At 44.3% G+C, this 21,506-nt stretch overlaps 1 pseudogene; it reads left to right on the top strand.

Annotated features, from left to right (window-relative positions):
• The first annotated feature begins 669 nt into the window (after positions 1-669).
• On the top strand, positions 670-21,418 carry LOC121571185 (annotated as a pseudogene).
• Positions 21,419-21,506: the final 88 nt, after the last annotated feature.

Below are 21,506 nucleotides of genomic sequence, written 5' to 3'. Positions count from 1 at the left end.
GTGATGTCATCGTTGACTTTCTGAATGGTACGGTGATGGAAGTCTTTGCGGGGCAGCAGAGTGGAGATGGTGATGTGGGAGTTGGGGAACCGCTCAGAGGCCCTCTCTGCTACTCTGTTGACCAGCCTGCCTACTCTCTCCTGCTCCTCTCGTAGGTTGTTGGTGCCGGTGTGAATAATAATGTGGCCTGGTGTGCCAAAGTCAGGCTGGGACAGGATGTGGAGTGCATCCTGTGTTTTTGGGCACCATATTTTGCGCACCTTGTGTTGGGGGAAGAGTTTATCTTCTTGGATGAATTTCCCATTTGAGTCAATGAGGATGGCCACCTCAGTGGGTTTTACCAGATTAGTGTGTTTACGGTCTGGGGCTGGAGTACACAGGGCCTGTGTACATGGAGGGTGTGTGGGGGGTGTGTCAGGGGGGCCAGAGAGCTTCTCTCTGTCGTAGGTGTCTCCATGTGAGCCTCCTTGTTGACTGGGTGTGTGGGTAAAGTGTTGTCGGTATGGGGGGTTGTGGGTAAAGGTGGGTCGGTGGGGGGTGTTAGGGGTGGTGAGGGGCTGCAGCTTCTCTCTAGGAGTCTCTACAGTCTGTTCTCTGTGCTGCAGCACCCTCTTGATGCCAGACAACTCCTTTGCCATCTCCTCCTTTACCTGCACCAGCTCTCTCCTCATGGTGGCCTTTACCTCCTCCAGCGCTGTGGTAAGGCTCTCTCAGCTCCTGGACAGAGTTCTTCAGCTGGGTCCTGCACTGGTTGATCTGGTCCTGTAGAAGCTCTGTGTCTGGACTGGTGGTGGTGTAGCTGGGGAGCTGCTCCTTCAGCTCAGTAACCCATACCTCTATCACTGCCAGCCTGTCTCTCAACAGGCTGATGGTAGTGGGGTCTTGGCTCTGGTGGTTGTAGGCAGGCAGGGGGGAGGATGGTCCTGCTTCTGGGGTGCCTGGGGTGAGGGAGAGGTCGGGGTGCTGTCCTTTTCTTTTTGCTTTCCGCTATCTTCGTTAGGGTGGGGAAGTCCTGCACAACAGAGCTGAGTGCAGCCTCACTGCCCTGGACCATGACAGTGCCGTTCTGATACATATTTACTGTCAGAAACCTGTTTTCCTGGTCCTTATCGCTGTCCTCAAAAATGTGGATTTGCCTTCCCTTGCAGATGCCTTTCTTCGTAGTATAGCTGAAATGCCTGGTTACAGCTGTATGCCAGGCAGTAGTGTGGTCTGTGTAAAATAACAGGTTTGTAACAGTCCTGTTTTGTGAGCAGTCGGCAAACAAAGTTTCTGGGTTCTCCCTCAGAATTCTGTGTTTAAAATTGATTCTTCCTTTCTCTGATTTGATTTCTGCTGGGTATTCAAAAAAAAGCGGGGAAAGTCTCTCAGTTTCTGTCGCTGCTAACGCTGCTAGCGCTGCCTCAGTGGCCATGTTGCTATGGTTACCATCAGTAAACAGTTAGAGCTAGACGTTAAGCTAACTGACCGATTTGAATTTGGCTAGCTACCACGATGAAGATTGGTCTTTTAACTCACTCTCTGTCGATTTTTTCCTCCTTTGTTGATCTTCAGTTGTACAATTTGATTACCTATACATTTTTTGCTAATTGAATCGTGTCAATCTCGCTCTTAGCAAACAAAAAGTTATAACAAGTCAGGAGCTGTTCCTCTGCATGACCTCTCTCTCTCTCTCTCTCTCTCTCTCTCTCTCTCTCTCTCTCTCTCTCTCTCTCTCTCTCTCTCTCTCTCTCTCTCTCTCTCTCTCTCTTATTTCTCTCTGTCTTCTCTCTCTCTTATTTCTCTCTCTCTTCTCTCTTCTATCTCTCTCTCTCTCTCTCTCACTTTCTTCTCTCTCTCTCTCTCCTCTCTCTCTTCTTTCTCTCTTCTCTTTCTTCTCTCTCTCTCTTCTCTCTCTCTCTCTCTCACTTTCTTCTCTCTCTATATATCTCTCTATCTCTCTGCATTGTTCTAGTGCAATATGCTGTTCAAATACAAGCATTTTTTTTGTGAAAATTAAATGTTATGTTTTTTGCTGTATTTGATTAATGTTATTGTATAAAAAGGTTTAAATAAATACAAATCTTACAGACATACATGATTTGTATACATTTTATTTCTGTGGTAAGAGGACTTGAAATGACTCGAAACTAAAATGGTAGGACTTTGGACTCGACTTGAGACTTGATGGCTTTGACTTTTGACTCGACTTGGGACTTGCCTCATCTTTGACTCGACTTGACTCGGGACTCGAGGGCAAAGACTTGAGACTTACTTGTGACTTGCATAACAATGACTTTGTCCCACCTCTGGAGGTAATGTAGGTAGAGTTAAAGTGACAATGCATAGATAATAAACAGAGAGTAGCAGCAGCGTAGTGGAGGAGGGGGTGAACAATGCAAATAGTCCGGGTAGCCATTTGATTAGCTGTCCAGGAGTCTTATGGCTTGGGGGTAGAAGCTGTTGAGAAGTCTTTTGGACCTAGACTTGGCACTCCGGTACCGCTTGCCGTGCGGTAGCAGAGAGAACAGTCTATGACTAGGGTGGCTGGAGTCTTTGACAATTTTTAGGGCCTTCCTCTGACACCGCCTGGTATAGAGGTCCTGGATGGCAGGACGCTTGGCCCCAGTGATGTACTGGGCCGTACGCACTACCCTCTGTAGTGCCTTGCGGTCGGACTTCGATGTGCACCCATTGTCTGACTGTTGCTGATGGAGAAATTATCCATTCTGATCAAGCATGTCAATGTACACTGTAACATGCATGCGTCCTCATTTGGTGGAGAACATGTCATGTAATTCAACACTTGCATGCGAGTAAACCCAGGGTGACCACTTACAGATGTGGTCACCAGATGGTTTGTTTTTCAATGTAGCTAGGAGGCCAATATTTAGAGGGACAAGGCATCATATCTTCACTTCAATGTAAAACAAATCAGTGAGGGAACTCTACATGCGTCCCAATCTCTTTCCTACTGAAGTGTGCACTCTTTCACTGCTCCCCACAAATGTAAAAAGCGTTGGATAGACGTGGGCTAGAGTAGACGAGGGAGTTGCCATACCAGTAATTTCATTTAAAATCCATGAAGAGAGGTAAACAAGTGGAGAAAGGAGAGATTATTTCTAGGCAAACCGTTGTCTGTATTATTCTCCATCTTCTTTTCTTCCAGTCCATTCAGTGCTGGAGCCTTGGTGTAGGCCAAGCTAGAAGGGCACCCCTGGTGGCCGTGTATGGTAGTGCCCCAGCCCCTCTGCGGGCAGCAGATGAGGGGCAGGGGTAAAACCCAGCCCCTGCACGTCCACTTCTTCGACGAGCCTCCGACCAGGGGCTGGGTCAGCACCAAATGCATCCGCGAGTATCACGGTGAGAAAGCTGTGGTTTACCTGTGGAAAACTCCCTGCCTTTACTATCTACAGGGTGCTACGTCACCACCTGTGCACATGGACATCAATGGTCTATCTATTATAGGTTAGCCTGGTCTCAGATCTGTTTGTGCTGTCATGTAGCCTGGTCCCAGATCTGTTTGTGCTGTCATGTAGCCTGGTCCCAGATCTGTTTGTGCTGTCATGTAGCCTGGACCCAGATCTGTTTGTGCTGTCGTGTAGCCTGGTCCCAGATCTGTTTGTACTGTCATGTAGCCTGGTCCCAGATCTGTTTGTGTCGTCTTGCCAACGCTTATGTTTGTTGTCATGAATGACAATCACCATTGGAGTTAGCAAGACGGCACGAGCAAATCTGGTATAAGGCTAATTCTAGCTATGCTATGGCCAGTGAGGATGAATACAAGATGTCAGTTAAGATTTAAGCTATATTTCTACAGCAATAACTTCTCCAAAACATGCCTTGTATTGATTCTAGAGCCATATACACTTTGGAGTGTACTAAAAATAATGTCCTTTCTCATTTGTACTCCCTCCCAGGCTCAGACAGGAGTGATGCTATGACAGGAGGGCTGTTCTTCAGTGGTAAGCCTGTGATCCGCAGGGCCATGGAGGTGGCTGATGCTGCTATGCTGCAGACAGCTCAGAGACCAGACTGAAGATACCTGTCTGTATGGACCCATCTGATGCTGAGGAGGAGGAGGAGGAGGAGGATATAGAGGCGAGACAACCTTTCTGTCTGAATGTACTGCTGCTGGCATTGCATTTCTCTTTGATTAATACTTGATTAATCCACAATCTATTTATCTATCTAGAGACATTGTTCAATACATGTGTAAGCCAGTATCAACACTTTTTCCATCTTGTAGTGTATAACAAGTTATTTTTAACTTTGAACTTACCACTTAATAATGATAATATACTGTTCCTCTGTCTCGTGTACAGACTGGCATGTGTAACACAAACATGTTAAATATTTTCAGAACCTTGAAAAACAAATATGTTCATTTTCCCTTGCTCCGACAGCTTGAGAAGTCAACGCTGACCGATGAAGATCTGACTGAAGAGGAAGATGAGGAGACTGTGAAGTCAAAGCCCAGTCGCCGTTCATCCCGCCCCACAGCCGAACAGGGCAGCAAGCCCAAGCGTCGCCGCATCGTGGTCACCTCCGAGAGTGAAGGCTCGGGCGATGAATTCAAACCAGACCAGGCTGGCGGCAGCAGTGAGGAAGAGGAGGTAGTGAACAATACGTCGGAGGAGGATGAAGAAAGTGAACCTGAGACTGAACCCGACAGCCCAGTTAAACCGGTAAAACGCAAACGACCCGCGGAGAAGCCAGCCAGTGCCAAACCAAAACCCAAGACTCCCACTCTTCCAGAACCCGCCAAGAGAGCCCCCCTATCTAGCACCATCACAGCCGACACCAAGTCTCGACTCTCAGCCTTTTCGGCGCCGGAGAGCTTCGACAGCAAGGCGAATGACTCAGGTGCCGGCGGAGGAGGTGGGGCTGCGGTATGGGACCACGAGAAGCTTGATTGGCTACAGGACGGCCGGAGGAAAGACGCCAAGAGACGTAGACAGTCTGAGGAAGACTACGGCCCCACGACTCTCTACGTCCCAGAAGACTTCCTGAACAAAACGACCCCAAGCATGCGGCGCTGGTGGCAGCTCAAGTCGGAGATGTTCGACACCGTGCTCTTCTACAAGGTACTATCAATCAATCAAATGTATTTCTAAAGTATATCAGCAGTAGCCGGGATTTAGGATTGGATCACCCCATGCTTGTCTGTGCGTTGTGCTGTATTTTGGTGGCGGTGCAATGCTGCTTTGTGTAATATATTTAATATATTATTAGTAATGTTGAGTGTTTTCTATTTGGTGTATACTGTATTTTTATCTTTGCGGCCGGTTTCCCAGACACAGATTAAGCCTAGTCTAAACTAAAAAGCACTTTACATGGAGATTCTCCATTGAGTATGCTTTTTAGTCCAGGACCAGGCTGAATCTGTGGCTGTGAAACTGGCCATAAGTGTCCTTGTCTATCTTGAAAGGTGCAAATCAATGTATTGTTATTCAGGTAGGGAAGTTCTATGAGCTGTACCATATGGACTCTGTGATCGGTGTCAACCAGCTGGGTCTGACTTTCATGAAGGGGGCCTGGGCCCACTCTGGTTTCCCCGAGATCGGCTTCGGACGTTTCTCAGACGGACTGGTGCAGAAGGGATACAAGGTGGGGAGCCGTTTTCAAAAACAATGTTTTTTAAACAAAAGCTTAGACTAGGGATCATCAACTAGATTCAGCCGTGGGCAGATTTTTGTATTTTTGTTGAGCGGATGGTCAGGGGGCCGATACATAATTACAGATCATTTGTAGATTGCAAATTGAACGCAAGAAGCCCAAACGGATATAATATTTGACTAAAACAGAATCATTTCAAACCTTGCTTACATTTGTATACAATCACATATCTCTCTATTATGTGTGGGAATACTTTGGAACAGATGTCCAAAATTAAAATAACTTGGAGCTGATTTGCTGGTGTTTTTACAGTATTTTATGTGCAACAATAAAAAATGAAAATACAACTAGTTTTTGCTCAGAAAACTTGGGGCCAAATAAAATCACCCTGTGGGCTGCCAGTTGGGGAACCCTGGCTTACACTGACTTTTTGAAAGACAGCTTAACCTTTTGACTTGTACTTGGAGTCAATGTATCGATTATAATATCGTCCAAAATAATATTGCGATATGTAATAATTGTATCGGTTTCCCCCCCTTTATCACTACAGATCATCACGCGGGGAACACAGACCTACAGCGTGTTGGACGGAGCAAATACCTCCTCAGCATCAAGGAGAAGGTAGGATGTATTCCGTGTTTTGTGAGGCTGATGTTTATGTGATATTTTACTGGATGCCTTTTTACAGGGTTAGCTAGTTCATCTAATAATCATGTTTGGGTTAAATTCCTCTTACCTTGAGTTGTCTGTGTAGGCCACATTCCCACGATGTTAGCAAAGCTGCACTACAAGCCTAAACTTCCTAAAAATATATATATATTTTCATGAACTCGCCCTAAACTTTTTTACATTGTGTGACATTGAGGTTTCATTGCAAAACACATTTTTGCACAAACCAACAATAGAGTATAACCTAATTTCCTCTCATCTCAAGGCAGAGGTGGAGAGTTCAGGGCACTGCAGGACCTTTGGGGCCAGTTCCAGGACGACCGACACTGCTCCTGGCTCCGCACCCTGTTGTCACACTACACCCCCGCACAGGTCAGTTACTACTTTTTCTACAGCCTCAATTTTTCAACACTAACTATTTAAACTTCTACTACCGTAACAATACGTTTGGAGAGCTGAAGCAAGTCACATAATTTTTCTTTAGGAAAATGTCCCCCTATACTTAGACACAACACTCACAATCACCCAACAGCAACAAGACACATAGTTTGGTAATACATAATGACACAACATTGATCTGGCCTGGTCAAAACATAAAGGTATTCATTCTATACTTTATCCTTTCTTTTCTTTCTGGCAACACAGGTGCTCTTCGAGAAGGGAAACCCTTCAGTCGAAACCCGTAAAATCTTCAAGGCTTCTCTGTCCTCGGCTATGCAGGAGGGGCTGTCTGCAGGTTCGCTGTTCTTTTTTTTGGAAAATGTTTTTTTCTTTCTTTGTGTGAGTCTTTATACATTTCACGTCATCCAGTTTTTCAGTACTTTATTTTCAATTATACTGATTACTAGGGGTGTGAACGTTTAAACGTTAAAACATTTAAATGAAATTGGAATCCTTGACATTGAGAAAAATTTATGTATTTTTGTTTTTTCCACAACATTTTTAAATCACAGTGCAGTTATCACAAAACCTATTATTTTCCATGTTATACAATATACAATGACCCAAAGCACAGTTCCAAGCTATGCAATAACTATTTAGGGAAGAAGCAGTCAGCTGGTATTCTGTCTGTGCTGGCCACTCCATTATAGTCACCGGATCTCAACCCTATTGAGCTGTTGTGGGAGCAGCTTGACCGTATGGTACGTAAGAAGTGCCCATCAAGCCAATCCAACTTGTGGGAGGTGCTTCAGGAAGCATGGGGTGAAATCTCTTCAGATTACCTCAACAAATTGACAACTAGAATGCCAAAGGTCTGCAAGGCTGTAATTGCTGCAAATGGAGGATTATTTGACAAAAGCAAAGTTTGAAGGACACAATTATTATTTCTATTAAAAATGATTATTTCTAACCTTGTCAATGACTACATTTCTTATGCATTTTGCTATATTTCCTATTCAAACTCATTTCATGTATGTTTTCATGGAAAACAAGGACATTTCTAAGTGACCCCAAACTTTTGTAGGGCTGTTGTGTTTTATTTATGTATTATGTTTTATTTGTAAACGTATACATATAAGCTCTCTTGTAAAATAGTTTTATCTCGTGGTCCTCTGTAGCTCAGCTGGTAGAGCACGGCGCTTGTAACGCCAAGGTAGTGGGTTCGATCCCCGGGACCACCCATACACAAAAAAATAATAATGTATGCACGCATGACTGTAGGTCGCTTTGGATAAAAGCGTCTGCTAAATGGCATATTATATTATTATATATTATATTATCTCAATGCGACTCCCTGTTTAAATAAAGGTTAATACATTTCTACCCCACAAGCCCACATTAGCTTGATTTAGCTTTTGCAGCAGTGGGACTGTCTCGTTAAAGATGGAGGGGAAACTAAGAGATGATGATTGCATTGTTAATTATTGATCTCTACTGCAGCTCCACATAATGGTTGTCCCTAATGGCACCATATTCCCTATATAGTGCACTACCTTTGACCAGGGCCCATTAGCAATAGGCTGCCATTTGGGATGCACCCATAAATGTTTTTCTCTAACGGCCCTGTCTGGTACTCTACTAAGCATTGTGTTTAGTTCTCTTTACACCACAGAGCTGCTAAAACAATCCTATTAGAAATGAATGAACAGAACCGAACTCTGCCAGTGTTACACACAGTTCAGACGTCAAATGTATGGCTAGTCGAACTGAATAGAAATGAAAAGCGGGCTGGCACGGTTGAGAACTTTTCTGGACGTACTGATTTTGGTTTCATACAACCGCTCTCAGCACTGCAGCAGACTTCCTCGTTGGTTTTGGGTCGAATTAAGGCATAACCACCAACACCTGCGAATCCGAGGCCACGATTGTGCTTCTGTTGTGGGTAGTGAAGCAACCTTTATTTGAATGCAATGAACATGAACTACCATTTCTCCCATCAGTGGAAGAACTGCTCTGGTGCGCTGCATGAAACGGAGGCGTGCTTCACCCGCACCACGCTGAAATAGGGGCAGAGGCTGAACTATCGTCCAAATTAGTCCGACAAGATGCACTCTATGGTTTAGACGACACTATCCCGCTCTTCCAAAGAGGAAGTGATGTATTTCTTTAGTTGGGTGCGGCGATAGGGCAGTGTTCGAACTAGGGCTTAGTATAAGGACGAGGAGGGTGTGGAAGGGAATATCCTTGGGCTTGGATGCTGCTTGCCTTGAAGGCAATTTGGTCAATGAAAAGCTACACATTGTTTAGTCAATATTCAGTCAATTTGACATTTCTAGGCATATGTGTCGTGTTATCATGCAGGTTTATATAATTGTTTTTGAAAACTTTTTTATTTCAGACCTATCCCTGTTACTGTTTCAGATGTGTTGCTGAGCCTGACGCAGTACAGCCAGGGGGGAGACGGAGGACCAATGACACGGCCTCAAGTAATACTTCCTGGCGACGACAGCCCATCAGCAGCCTTCTTGGACCTGAGGGGCTCCCGCCACCCCTGTGTCACCAAAACCTTCTTCGGTGATGACTTCATTCCTAATGACATTGCCATTGACTGGCCGGGCAACGTGGAGGAGGGGCTAGATAAAGGACGCGCCCCCTGTGTGCTGGTCACCGGGCCTAACATGGGAGGAAAGTCTACTCTTATGAGACAGTTATGGGCTTCTTTCAACTTCAAGTTTTTGTCCGAGAGGGAAATTGGTAAGATCACACTTCAGACATAAAATGAAGGACAATTATGAGGCTTGGGCGGTATCCAGATTGTCAGACCTTCATACCGACCTCGTGCCATACCGGGATATTCTGTAATACTGGAACTGAACACAAGGGGCGGCATTTGCAATCCAAAGGTTAGCAATGCTAACAAGTACATGTCAAATCCAATAGCGAATGCTCACTAAATGCTAATGAACACATGCAAACGTTTTATACAATCTGACATAAACTATTTGCAGGACAGACATCCCTGCTCATAAAGTTATACAAGTAACTCAGAAATGCTACTCAGTTTGCTGCACAAAACAAATATTAGACAGCAACGCTCTTGATCCAGGAGGGGATTCTCTGCTCTTACCAAGAGGAACTTGATTGCAAGAAGTTAACCACTTAGCTAGATAACAAGCTACTAAGTTAGCAAACCAAATGCACAACTGCAGAGCATTTAGCACATTTTAGACAGTTACATTTAGTTGTGAATTCCATACTGTAACTAGATCACCTGGCGCGTGCTACACAACAGTGAGTGACTCACAAGGCTCCAGTCTCTCGTCGTTGTGTGCTTGTAAACAAACAACGTGACTGGTGGACTACTGGTAAGCTTCATAATGTGACAGGTGAAATGAAGGCAATCTGCTTTATCTCCTAATGTATTGCACAAGTTGCCTGCAGGTATTTACTTAAAGTAGCTACAAATATTCAAAATAAATAGTTCCAATGGTATTGACGGCATTGGAAAAACCATCCCGTGGCTATTTCCAAATACCCTGGTATACGGTATACTGCCCAAGCCTAGCAGTTGTATTTTGCTAGTTCAACCGTTGATCCTGTGTTTTTGTACTTCTGTAGATGTTGGCTTTATATGAGATGCAAAAATGACGACGTTGATTTCTAGTTCTCCTGTCTACTTTGTCCTTACATGCATTTCACTCTACTTGTTCTGTCCTCTTCCTGCAGTGTGGTCTGGTGGTGATTCTGGCCCAGTTGGGTTGTTATGTTCCTGCTGAGAGCCTGTCATTCACTCCTGTGGACAGAATCTTCACCAGGCTGGGCGCATCAGACCGTATCATGGCTGGTAAGGACTTATACCCCAATCCCCAGCAAGTCAATGTGTGCGTCCCAATTCTCCTGAAGTGTGCACTCCTCCCCATGCATTTAAAAGTATTTGATTGGTGTAAACATGAAGTAGTGGGAATTTCCACCATTTCTTTCCTATTAAAACCATGAATTTAAGTGATAAGGTGAATACTTAGGGCCCGATTCAGACTTGAGATAAGTAGAGTCAATAAAACTGGCTTAAGTCGGTAATGTTTGCCTTAAGTCCATGTTAAGTCAACTTATTTCAAGTCTGAATCGGGCCCTTAGGGCATAAGGGAGTTGGGATACAGAACAAGTGTTTTCCCTGAGTCTCAGGAGCTCCTTAACCCCCAATTAGAATATTAATTAGCATAATAAAAATATCCCCATAATGATCAGTCAGTTTAAGCTAGAGATGTTTTTTTGCATTGGATGCATCTCAATCCACCCCATCTGCCGATGTCGCACTTCCACATCTGTGGTGAGAGGTGACAGCTAGAGCGGTGTTTGTCAGACCATGAGACATCCCGAAAATCGGTCTTCTCACAACCTCTATGGAAAGATGACTCTCACGAACATGATGGTGTTCTCCATTTTTCTCTATGACCCCCGCAAGCATCGGGGGACTGGTCTGAATTCAGTACAGCCGATCTGCCAACTTCTGTCTGTAGCGTCTGAACAGTTTGGGCTACACACTAATATGGCCCCTCTGGAAAGGTGAGACTCTCACAAACACTTTGTTTTGCTCTAGGATGCCCACAGGCCTCGCAAGACTCATCTGATGGTCCCCTGTACCAGTTGAAAAAATGAATGGAAGTACACTATACAGTGCATTTGGAAAGTATTCAGACCCCTTGACCTTTCCCACATTGTTACGTTACAGCCTTATTCTAAAATGGATAAAATGCTTTTTTCCCCCTCCATCAATCTACACACAATACCCCATAATGATAAAGGAAAAACAGGTTTTTAGAAAATTTTGCAAAATTATTTAAAGAAAATACAAAAACAGAAATATTACATTTACATAAGTATTCAGACCATTTACGCAGTACTTTGTTGAAGCACCTTTGGCACCAATTACAGCATCGAGTCTTCTTGGGTATGACGCTACATGCTTGGCACACCTGTATTTGGGGAGTTTCTCCCATTCTTCTCTGCAGATCCTCGCCCCAGTCTGAGGTCCTGAGCACTCTGGAGCAGGTTTTCATCAAGGATCTCTCTGTACTTTGCTCTGTTCATCTTTCCCTCCATCCTGACTAGTCTTCCAGTCACTGCCACTGAAAAACATCCCCACAGCATGATGCTGCCACCACCATGCTTCGCTGTAGGGATGGTGCCAGGTTTCCGCCAGACGTGACGCTTGGTATTCAGGCCAAAGAGTTCAATCTTGGTTTCATCAGACAAGAGAATCTTGTTTCTCATGGTCTGAGTCCTTTAGGTGCCTTTTGGCAAACTCCAAGTGGGCTGTCATGTGCCTTTTACTGAGGAGTGGCTTCTGTCTGGCCACTCTACCATAAAGGCCTGATTGGTGGAGTGCTGCAGAGATTGTTGTCCTTCTGGAAGGTTCTCCCATCTCCACAGAGGAACTCTGGAGCTCTGTCCGTGACCATCGGGTTCTTGGTCACCTCCCTGACCAATGCCCTTCTCCCCCGATTGCTCAGTTTTGCCGGGCGGCCAGCTCTAGGAAGAGTATTGGTGGTTCCAAATGTCTTTCATTTAAGAATGATGGAGGCCACTGTGTTCTTGGGGACCTTCAACGCTGCAGACATTTTTAGGTACCCTTCCCCAGATCTGTGCCTCGACATAATCATATCTCGGAGCTCTACGGACAATTCATTTGACCTTATATAGACAGGTGTGTGCCTTTTTCAAATCATGTCCAATCAATTGAATTTACCACAGGTGGACTCCAATCAAGTTGTAGAGGATGATCAAGGATGATCAATGGAAAGAGGATGCACCTGAGCTCAATTTCTCATAGCAAAGGGTCTGAATACTTATGTAAATAAGGTATTTCAGTTTTTTAAATTTGTAATAAATGTGCAAAAATGTCTACACCTGTCATTATGGGGTATTCTGTGTAGGTTGATGAGGGAAAAATATAATTTCATCCATTTAGAATAAGACTAACGTAACAAAAGTAAAGGGGTCTGAATACTTCCCCAAGTATTCAGACCCCAAAAGTATGTGGATTTGGCTATTTCATCCACACCCGTTGCTGACAAGTGTATAAAATCGAGCACACCGCCATGCAATCTCCATAGACAAACATTGGCAGTAGAATGGCTTTCAATGTGGCACCGTCATAGGATGCCACCTTTCCAACCTGTCAGTTCATCAAATTTCTGCCCCTCTAGAGCTTCTCCGGTCAACTGTATGTGCTGTTATTGTGAAGTGGAAACGTCTAGGAGCAACAACGGCTCAGCCACAAAATGGTAGGCCACACAAGCTCACAGAACGGGACTGCCGAGTGCTGAAGCGCGTAAAAATAATCTGTCCTCGGTTGCAACACTCACTACCGAGTTCTAAACTGCCTCTGGAAGCACATTAACTGTTCGTCAGGAGCTTCATGAAATGGTCTTCCATGTACAAGTAGCTGCACACAAGCCTAAGATCACTATGCGCAATGCCAAGCGTCAGCTGGAGTGGTGTAAAGCTTGCCGCCATTGGACTCGTGTTCTCTGGAGTGATGAATCACGCGTCACCATCTGGCAGTCTGATGGACGAATCTGGGTTTGGCGGATGCCAGGAGAACACTACCTGCCCAAAATGCATATTGCCAACTGTAAAGTTTGGTGGAGGAGGAATAATGGTCTGGGGCTGTTTTTCATGGTTCGGGCTAGGACCCTTAGTTCCAGTGAAGGGAAATCAAAACGCTACAGGATGCAACTTGACGATTCTGTGCTTCCAACAGTTTGGGGAAGGCCCTTTCCTGTTTCAGCATGACAATGCCCCCATGCACAAAGTGAGGTCCATACAGAAATGGTTTGTCAAAATCGGTGTGGAAGAACTTGACTGGCCTGCACAGAGCCCTGACCTCAACCCCACCGAACACCCTTGGGATGAATTGCAACACCGACTGCGAGCCAGGCCTAATAGCCCAACATCAGTGCCCGACCTCACTAATGCTCTTTTGGATGAATGGAAGCAAATCCCCACGGCAATGTTCCAACATCTAGTGGAAAACCTTTCCAGAAGAGTCAAGGCTGTTATAGCAGCAAAGGGGGGACCAACTCATGTTGTGGTGTTGCAGACTCTGGGGCCTTTCAGAACAGGTGTATTTATGTATATGTATATGTATATATACAGTGGGGAGAACAAGTATTTGATACACTGCCGATTTTGCAGGTTTTCCTACTTACAAAGCATGTAGAGCACAAAAATCCAGAAAATCACATTGTATGATTTTTAAGTAATTATTTTGCATTTTATTGCATGACATAAGTATTTGATACATCAGAAACGCAGAACTTAATATTTGGTACAGAAACCTTTGTTTGCAATTACAGAGATCATACGTTTCCTGTAGGTCTTGACCAGGTTTGCACACACTGCAGCAGGGATTTTGACCCACTCCTCCATACAGACCTTCTCCAGATCCTTCAGGTTTCGGGGCTGTCGCTGGGCAATACGGACTTTCAGCTCCCTCCAAAGATTTTCTATTGGGTTCAGGTCTGGAGACTGGCTAGGCCACTCCAGGACCTTGAGATGCTTCTTACGGAGCCACTCCTTAGTTGCCCTGGCTGTGTGTTTCGGGTCGTTGTCATGCTGGAAGATCCAGCCACGACCCATCTTCAATGCTCTTACTGAGGGAAGGAGGTTGTTGGCCAAGATCTCGCGATACATGGCCCCATCCATCCTCCCCTCAATACGGTGCAGTCGTCCTGTCCCCTTTGCAGAAAAGCATCCCCAAAGAATGATGTTTCCACCTCCATGCTTCACGGTTGGGATGGTGTTCTTGGGGTTGTACTCATCCTTCTTCTACCTCCAAACACGGCGAGTGGAGTTTAGACCAAAAAGCTATATTTTTGTCTCATCAGACCACATGACCTTCTCCCATTCCTCCTCTGGATCATCCAGATGGTCATTGGCAAACATCAGACGAGCTTGGACATGGGCTGGCTTGAGCAGGGGGACCTTGCGTGCGCTGCAGGATTTTAATCCATGACGGTGTAGTGTGTTACTAATGGTTTTCTTTGCGACTGTGGTCCCAGCTCTCTTCAGGTCATTGACCAGGTCCTGCCGTGTAGTTCTGGGCTGATCCCACACCTTCCTCATGATCATTGATGCCCCACGAGGTGAGATCTTGCATGGAGCCCCAGATCGAGGGTGATTGACCGTCATCTTGAACTTCTTCCATTTTCTAATAATAGCGCCAACAGTTGTTGCCTTCTCACCAAGCTGCTTGCCTATTGTCCTGTAGCCCATCCCAGCCTTATGCAGGTCTACAATTTTATCCCTGATGTCCTTACACAGCTCTCTGGACTTGGCCATTGTGGAGAGGTTGGAGTCTGTTTGATTGAGTGTGTGGACAGGTGTCTTTTATACAGGTAACGAGTTCAAACAGGTGCAGTTAATACAGGTAATGAGTGGAGAACAGGATAGCTTCTTAAAGAAAAACTAACAGGTCTGTGAGAGCCAGAATTCTTACTGGTTGGTAGGTGATCAAATACTTATGTCATGCAATAAAATGCAAATTAATTACTTAAAAATCATACGATGTGATTTTCTGGATTTTTTTTTAGATTCCGTCTCTCACAGTTGAAGTGTACCTATGATAAATATTAGACCTCAACATGCTTTGTAAGTAGGAAAACCTGCAAAATCGGCAGTGTATCAAATACTTGTTCTCCCCACTGTATACTGAGATCATGTGACACTTACAGTGAGGGAAAAAAGTATTTGATCTCCTGCTGATTTTGTATGTTTGCCCACTGACAAAGACATGATCAGTCTATAATTTTAATGGTAGGTTTATTTGAACAGTGAGAGACAGAATAACAACAAAAAAATCAAGAAAAAAACATGTCAAATGTTATAAATTGATTAGCATTTTAATAAGGGAAATAAGTATTTGACCCCTCTGCAAAACATGACTTAGTACTTGGTGGCAAAACCCTTGTTGGCAATCACAGAGGTCAGACGTTTCTTGTAGTTGGCCACCAGGTTTGCACACATCTCAGGAGGGATTTTGTCCCACTCTTTGCAGATCTTCTCCAAGTCATTAAGGTTTCGAGCCTGACATTTGGCAACTCGAACCTTCAGCTCCCTCCACAGATTTTCTATGGGATTAAGGTCTGGAGACTGGCTAGGCCACTCCAGGACCTTAATGTGCTTCTTCTTGAGCCACTCCTTTGTTGCCTTGGCCGTGTGTTTTGGGTCATTGTCATGCTGGAATACCCATCCACGACCCATTTTCAATGCCCTGGCTGAGGGAAGGAGGTTCTCACCCAAGATTTGAGGGTAATGGCGCCGTCCATCGTCCCTTTGATGCGGTGAAGTTGTCCTGTCCCCTTAGCAGAAAAACACCCCCAAAGCATAATGTCTCCACCTCCATGTTTGACGGTGGGGATGGTGTTCTTGGGATCATAGGCATCATTCCTCCTCCTCCAAACACGGCGAGTTGAGTTGATGCCAAAGAGCTCGATTTTGGTCTCATCTGACCACAACACTTTCACCCAGTTCTCCTCTGAATCATTCAGATGTTCATTGGCAAACTTCAGACGGGCCTGTATATGTGCTTTCTGTAGCAGGGGGACCTTGCGGGCGCTGCAGGATTTCAGTCCTTCACAGCGTAGTGTGTTACCAATTGTTTTCTTGGTGACTATGGTCCCAGCTGCCTTGAGATCATTGACAAGATCCTCCCGTGTAGTTCTGGGCTGATTCCTCACCGTTCTCATGATCATTGCAACTCCACGAGGTGAGATCTTGCATGGAGCCCCAGGCCGAGGGAGATTGACAGTTCTTTTGTGTTTCTTCCATTTGCGAATAATCGCACCAACTGTTGTCACCTTCTCACCAAGCTGCTTGGCGATGGTCTTGTAGCCCATTCCAGCCTTGTGTATGTCTACAATCTTGTCCCTGACATCCTTGGAGAGCTCTTTGGTCTTGGCCATGGTGGAGAGTTTGGAATCTGATTGATTGATTGCTTCTGTGGACAGGTGTCTTTTATACAGGTAACAAGCTGAGATTAGGAGCACTCCCTTTTAAGAGTGTGCTCCTAATCTCAGCTCGTTACCTGTATAAAAGACACCTGGGAGACAGAAATCTTTCTGATTGAGAGGGGGTCAAATACTTATATCCCTCATTAAAATGCAAATCAATTTTATATAATCAATCCTTCTTGATCTCTCTTATATCTCTGATATAGGACAGACACTTCAGAACAAATTTCCTTTGAATTTTTTTTTGGGGGGACTATCTGTTCCTGTAGTGAATCTGTTATTCAATGTGTTTTTATGGGCTAATAGCAGTAAGGCCAAAAATATTTTTTATTACATTTTTGTATATATTTTCTGATACTTGAAGGGGTCATAAAATTCTAAATCAAATAGCTAAATGATCCTTTGTATGACCTTAAAACAATTCCATATAGCTTAGTAGTACCCCCCCAGGGCTTTTAGACTCTGAGTTCCTCCCAAACTAAACTGGATCTATCCATAGCCTGTGTAATGTAATGTGTTGTGTTCTCCAGGAGAAAGCACCTTCTTTGTAGAGCTGAGTGAGACAGCTAGGATCCTCCACCATGGGACCAAGCACTCCCTGGTGCTGCTGGATGAACTGGGTAAACACTTACTATCTATTCTCTTTGTTTTCAGTTTAACATGTTGTGGCTACTACAAGAACACGTCTCTTTATAGCTTGTTGGCTGTTGGCCAGTTTCAGTCTACTTCTGGAGTAACTTAATGGAGGTTCTCTGAGGCTTCATCTGGGTCTGCCCATAAAGTGTAAGTGAGAGAGAAACTGATCGATTTGGTTGTGTTTTAGGCAGGGGCACAGCGATAGCCAGTGCTGTGGTGAAGGAGCTGGCAGAGAGGATCTGCTGTCGGACCCTGTTCTCTACACACTACCACTCTCTAGTGGAGGACTACACCAACAATCCTGCTGTACAGCTCGGACACATGGTGAGGAGACACCAACAACCCCTTGTTGCCCTTGAATGGAGCTTGTTCCGACATCCACACCGTACACAGACATAACAATTCAATCACAGTACTGTGCATTCTTTTGGGTTTTATACAGCTGGACATCAGTTAGGCTGTTTACACAGGCAGACCAATTCTGCTCAATCGGATCAGATCTTTAACAAATAATTGGGCAAAAGATCAGAATTGGGCGCCTGTGTAAATGCAGCCTAAGAATGTCCACTTTACTTCAGCTCTCCGTCAAATAATCACAATTTAATCAACCAATCACACTGCCTCTCCCAGGCCTGTATGAGGGAGATGAGGACCCTAGCCAGGAGACCATCACCTTCCTGTATAAGTTCATCACGGGGGCGTGTCCTAAAAGCTACGGTTTCAACGCCCCTCGCCAACCTGCCTGAGGAGGTTATCCAATTAGGCCACAAGAAGGCCGAGGAGCACCATCTCCCTACAAGTCTTCAAGTATGTGTTATACTGCAGTTACATCTGTCTTCAAATATCTGTTACACTACTACATGTAACTACAGTATAACACATACTTGAAGACTCGTAGGGAGATATACTACTACATGTAACTACAGTCTTCAAGTATGTATTATACTGTAGTTAAGTCTTCAAGTATGTGTCATTACGACGGTTGTTAGCTACAGCATTTAATCAACTGGAACACTTTCTTGCCCTTACATGCTTTGATCTCTGCAACGGTATAAGAGCGCATTGACGTGGTAGTTCAGAGCGCATCGCTGTGTGAATAGAAACAGACATGGCAGAGAGCTGTTCCACTAATACTGTCCTTCACAAAAAGTTATGTTGCACTGTTAAAGATTAGTACGCCTATGTTAATTAATCAGGAATTAAACTGCACAGAGATGTCACCATGAGGCCATTGGTGATTTTAAAACAGCTACAGAGTTCAATGGCTGTGATGGGAGAGAACTGAGGATGGATCAACAACATTGTAGTGACTCCACAATAATTATTCCAAAACATGCATCCTGTATGCAACAAGGCACTAAAGTATTTTTGGGGCAAACACAACACGTCACTGAGTAACTGTAAGTCGCTCTGGATAAGAGCGTCTGCTAAATGACTAAAATGTAACTGCCTCTTTATTTTCAAGCATGGTGGTGGCTGCATCATGGTATGGGTATGCTCGACATCGGCAAATACTGGGGAGTTTTTCAGGATAAAAAATAAATGGGATGGAGCTAAGCACAGAAACTCCTAGAGGAAAACCTGCTTCAGTCTGCGTTTCACCAGACACTGGGAAAGGAATTAACTTTTCAGCAGGACAATAACATAAAACACAAGGCCACATCTACACTGGAGTTGCTTACCACGAAGACAGTGAATGTTCCTGAGTGGCCAAGTTAGTGTTTACTTAAATCTGCTTGAAAATCTATGGCAAGACTTGAAAATTGCTGTCTAGCAATGATCCAACATCTTGATAGAGCTTGAAGAATTTAAAAGAATGGTCAAATATTGCACAATCCAGGTGTGCAAAGCTCTTATAGATTTAACCAAGAAGACTCACAGCTGTAATCCATGCCAAATGTATTGCCTCAGGGAGCTCAATAATGCAACGACTATATTTATTTAATTTGTAAAAATATATATTTTTTTATTCACACTATTCTTCTACTTTGACATGACAGTATTTTGTGTAGGTTTATTTTATTTTAACTTTACACATTTTAATCCCACAAAATTAAATCCAAGGGGTCTGAATACTTTCTGTAGCTGTATGTCAACAGTAGCCTGCAAGTCAGTTCACCAATGACAAGGCATGTTGAATGAATGGTAGTCAGACCTAACTTGATGAATAAGGTCAGGGATGGAGATCTGAAACAATCTCATATGCCTAATTCACTTGTTTTATATTCCATAGCATCCAGTAATTGAATTATTCTGAATTTTCTCCCCAACAAAATGAAGCCAGTTTATATTTTCACTAGACTATCCACATAAAGACACTATTAATTACAATTATCATTACCCCTAAATTTGACCTAGGATCAAACACCATACTTCTGTGTTGGCTACATTGTTTGATATCAGTTGAGACTAGGTTTCTGGAAATGGCAGTTACATGTTTTTCAAAAATGCTCCAACTTCCTGAGGGGAAGTTGACTGACCCCCCTCTGGATCTCCCCCCTACCCAACCTTAAGCCTACATCAGCACTGCCTTGTCAGAAAGTCCAAGGGAGAGAGAGAGCCCTGATTGTACATTTAAACTTGTTTGTAGTTAGCTACTGAAGAGAAGCCAATTACCAAGTACCCATAAGTCTATAGCCTACCCTTCCTACGGAGGCAGTCTTTTTTCATAGCATTTGCCTATGATTTGAGCAGTGTGGGTATCGCATGCATGCTGCCACGCTGAAGTGATACTCACAGAAATTATAAGGGTGGCAGGTCTGCATTAGACAGCTCTGCAAGCGTTATGTCAAAATGTCCGTTACTCACCAAATATGGAGTTTAGCTGAGCTATCTTTTACTCCCGTTACGGCCTACAATTGAGTTGTACTTAAAAAAGTTTAAATCGAAATTTACAAGCAACCGAGAATATGGCTATTTGGCACCTCCCAATGTAAATCACTCATTACGGCCATGCACATGTCTACGACTGCACAATACATTGGAGGTGCCAAAAATGATTATTTTCGGTTGCTTGTAAATTTCTATTTTAGACCTTTTTTGGAAGGCCGTAACAGGAGTAATGACGATAGTTGCTCAGCTAAACTCCATATTTGATGTAACGAACGTACAGAGTATACCAAACATTAATACCTTCCTAATATTGAGTTGCACCCCCTCCCTTTTTTGCCTTCAGAACAGCCTCAATTTATCGGGACATGGATTCTCAAGGTGTCGAAAGCGTTCCACAGGGATGCTGGCTCATGTTGACTCCAATGCTACCCACATAGTCATGGACTATTCTTGATACACACGGGAAACTGTGGAACGTGAAACTCAGCAGCGTTGCAGTTCATAACACAAACCGATGCGCCTGGCACCTACTACCATACTCCGTTCAAAGGCACTTAACCATTCACCCTCTGAATGGCACACATACACAATCCATGTCTCAAGGTGTAAAAATCATTCTTTAACCTGTCCTCCCCTTCATCTACTGATTGAAGTGGATTTAACAGGTGACAAACGATCGTAGCTTTCATCTGGTCAGTCTGTCATGGAAGGAGCAGGTGTCCTTAAAGGTTTTTGTACACTGTATTTTTACACTTGCTGAGCTGTTCTTCCCCTGAGCAAGGATTAAGGCAGCCCCCCGCACCTCTCTGATTCAGAGGGGTTGGGTTGAATGCATTCAGTTGTACAACTGACTAGGTATCCCCCTTTCTAATAGGAGTTTGAATCTGCATGCTTCCTGGGTGTCGACATTTAAGTCATTTCGCAGCCGCTCTTATCCAGAGCGACTTACAGTTAGTGTGTGCATACATTTTCCATACTGGCCCCCCGTGGGAAACGAACCCACAACCCTGGCGTTGCAAACACCATGCTGACATCTCTATTGCACAGATGATGTATAGGAGAACCAATTTAATTGATAAATGGTGTTGATCTGTCATAACTCATTTGGTTATTGTCCCGTTTTTTTTTGCTCCACAGGAAGCTGTGTTTGTATGCTGAAGACCCCAAAGCAGCCGGCACACAGTTTGCCTTGCTGGTCCGGGTGATCGGCAACCTGTGAAGATGCTCTGTTTCGTTGATGGGGCCTGTTTAGGACATAACTTTACAAAACGTTCAGATAAATGTGTTGTCAGAATGGTGTCAGCTGTATTCATTCAAAATCTCTCCCATCCCTGAAGACACCGCTTTCCTTCTTTGTCTTCCCACAATAAAGCACTA

The sequence above is a fragment of the Coregonus clupeaformis genome, chromosome 1 (genome assembly GCF_020615455.1).
Source record: "Coregonus clupeaformis isolate EN_2021a chromosome 1, ASM2061545v1, whole genome shotgun sequence".
Lineage (NCBI taxonomy): Eukaryota > Metazoa > Chordata > Actinopteri > Salmoniformes > Salmonidae > Coregonus > Coregonus clupeaformis.
This window is presented reverse-complemented; position numbering and strand designations above follow the sequence as displayed.